Source organism: Bombyx mandarina, chromosome 22, assembly GCF_030267445.1.
Source record: "Bombyx mandarina strain Sakado chromosome 22, ASM3026744v2".
Classification (NCBI taxonomy): Eukaryota; Metazoa; Arthropoda; class Insecta; order Lepidoptera; family Bombycidae; genus Bombyx; species Bombyx mandarina.
In genome coordinates this window covers 15,747,429-15,751,030 of record NC_143228.1, presented here as the reverse complement: position 1 = coordinate 15,751,030, position 3,602 = coordinate 15,747,429, and positions in this window count along the sequence as shown.

Sequence of the window (3,602 nt, the reverse complement as noted above, 5' to 3'; positions counted from 1 at the left end):
GATTGACTAAAGTGTAATTGTTGCTACTGTCTTATAATGTAACACCGAAGTAGATGCGCGTGTGTCGTGGGCTGTTTCAAGTGGATGTTTCAACGGCAGCAATACCGGAAATATTGTCGATAAATCTAAAATAGATCAATTTACACTCTTGTATAATGTAATCCTATGTAATAAATGCTATTATCATTTTCGAAATTATGTTTTAACTGTCTTTATGGTTTTGTATTTAGACAACTAATCGACTGGGAGATTTGAATTACTTCAACACCTATGTTAACTTTTTAAGTAAAAAAAAGATGTGTGGTGTCGTGGGACACCGGATAGGAATGAAGTTCCTTATTATAAAAATATTAATTTTAAGTTCTATTCGTGGTATAAAGAAAATAAAACTAGAGGTTTCGCAACAACCCAGGGTCGTTCGGTAACGTGCGAACTTATTGTGGTACACTTCATTCACGGTTGTTTGTATAAGAGTTTGTATATTGGGCAAACGAACGCTCTGAGATCGTGGGCAATTAATGATAAAAAAATATGTTATTACAACGTTAAGTCGTACACTGTGTGCATTACTAATAAAAATCTTACGTTACGGACGTTTTTTTTTCGGTTAGGCTACCCCTCCGCGTCGTCTCATAAGGAACTTCGTTCCAAAAACGTTTTGCAGTCAAATCGTAATTAATAGTCACCTAATTGTCTCAAAACTAACATAAACATTTGGATTTCCGAAAGGAGTTATCCCACTGTTACATACAACACTGTGGTTCGAAAATTTATGTTAGTATTTCCCTGTAAGCACACGGCAGCAACCTGTATACCTTTTAGCTAAGTGTTTCATGCGGGCCGCGGTAACCATTCCAATATTGAAAACTTTAACTCGCCAATTTTAAATTGGCAACTCTATTTTGTACTGTACAGGTAAGTGATATTGAATTTATGTATGGGCAGTTCAAATTTGTTTTTTCCTAATATTTTACGTGTGTTTTCGCAGTGGACGGGTATACGAAGTTACGAATCATAGATATTAAGTTGTCGCTGGACCAACACAAATGTCAACGCCCACGTTGAGATATGAGGTGATGTTTTGAGATTGGGGCAGCCATATGAAACAATTAAGGCTTTGATCATATCTTTTAAGATGGAAGATGTTCTCGGTATCATAGCTATTGGTTCCGATGACCACTTAGCACCAGGTGGGCTGTAAAGTCGTCTACCCGTGTAAAGAAAACTAATATTAGCGTTTCCGGGATGAGAAAATATTGACAGCATGTGTGGATAATGAATACTTTTATTTATTTATTGCTTAAGTGGGTGGACGAGCTCACGGCCCACCTCGTATTAAGTGGTTACTGTTACTGGAGCCCATAGACATCTAGAACGTGAATGCCGCCACCCACCTTGAGATATGAGTTCTAAGGTCTCAAATGTAGTTACAAAGGCTGCCCCCACCCTTCAAACCGAAACGCATTACTGCTTCACGGCAGAAATAGGCAGGGTGGTGGTACCTACTCGTGCGGACTCACAAGACGTCCTACCGCCAGTAAAAACAAGTCTCTCCGATTCGAACAATATGCAATCATTGTTCGATTGACAATTATTTAAAAATAAGAAACATCAACGTGAAACGTATTTTAGAATTCCGAAAAACGCGATCTCTTATCTATACTAATATTATAAAGAGGAAAGATTTGTTTGTTTGTTTGTTTCGAATAGGCTCGGAAACTACTGGACCGATTTGAAAAATTCTTTTTCCATTAGAAGCCGACATTGTCCCTGATGAACATAGGCTACTTTTTTTTAATTTTTTTTTAATTTTTTTTTTTTGTTTTCATGTGTGTTTTAATGTTTCCGAAGCGAAGCGAGGGCGGGTCGCTAGTCAATATTAATTTGAGAAATTCCATATTCAAGTTCAGAAGGCGTTATCCGTCGGTAATCTCGGCTAATTATTCCTTAAGGACTCAGTTAATCGGTTGATCGAGCCCTCAGGCCAATCACGCGAAGTTCCCTCCTCGAGTTAGCTCTTAACTGCGAGTATATCCGCGTTATGTTCGATAGCCACTTACTATTTAGGAAACAAGATATCCACGGTGCTTAGTAGTTAATGGGTACGAAGTTTGCCCGTTTAAAATTGTAGATTGACTTGTAATCGTATTTGAAATTGTTTATGGGAGATAAATTGATTTTGATGCTCGTAAACGTATAAGATTGGAGCATGCTGGTTAAATTGGTTTCATTCTGATTTAAGCACGTTAGATATAGGATTTTAAGTCATTAATTTTACCGCGTATTATTCGGCGGATTTGGAATGAGCTTTCCTGCACAGTGTGTGTTAGTTCCAGACGCGCAGGTATAATAATTCCACATAATTCTGCCATGAAACAGTCAAGAGTTCCTCTTTCTATTCTACAACTAACTAACTTAGACATTACTAGCCGTACTCGACCGCTTAGCTGGGCATTTAAAATTAACATTATTATTTATTGTCATTATTATTACAGAGTCCGACACTCATATAAATATTAGCTTATCCATTAAGCACATGTATTTTCTACATGGATACCAAGTTTCAAGTCAATCGGTTGCATGGTTCAGTAGTTATAACGGAACATCCGTACAAACCACTGTAGATTTATATATTAGTATAGATATAGATGTTTCAAGGTCGGTGGCGTCATTTCTGGTGCGACTTCTATAAGTTTTGACATCCAACAGTCAAGTAGATCTAATGATTTTGGATTGGTGTCATTGGAGACCCTCTGATATTATAATTTAAAATTTGGCGTGGTATGTTCTATTAACATATTCGTTAACAAATTCATAGTATGATTTCAGATCTGTTTAAGATTTTTTTTTATTGCTTAGATGAGTAGACGAGCTCACAGTCCACCTGATGTTAAGTGGTTACTGGAGCCCATAGACATCTACAACGTAAATGCGCCACCCACCTTGAGATATAAGTTCTAAGGTCTCAAGTATAGTTACAACGGCTGCCCTGTCCTTCAAACCGAAACGCATTACTGCTTCACGGCAGAAATAGGCAGGGTGGTGGTACCTACCCGTGCGGACTCACAAGAGGTCCTACCACCAGTAATAAAGATAAGCAATAAGATTTACGAATAACAATATTCCGGAAAACAATAGTTAACCAGTAGGCCGGTTTTTCCGTTGCCGAAGTACTCCACACAAATAGACTTAAGTTCGTACGTTAAACAAATTGATAGCGTAGTTGTCGCATCCGGAGTCTGTCCCCGAGGGCCATGTCGTTAATGTGATCGTAAATTGCTCTTCCTTGTAAGCTGCTTGGCCTATGGGCCTCAATCCGAACTGTGTAACAAATTTGATGATAATACTTTATATGAATTGGCCTGTTCTTATGTATGGCGGCGAAACATGGGCGGCAACCAAAAGGAACGTGCATACCATTCAAGTTGCTGAAATGAAGAGGCTGAGGTGGATGTGCGGCGTGACTAGGCTCGATAAAATTCGCAACGAGTACGTGCGTGGAAGCCTAAGTGTACGGGACATCGCCGACAAGATGCAGGAGAGTAGGCCGAGATGGTATGGTCACGTGAAAAGGAAGCCGCCTGACTACGTGGGAAATTTGG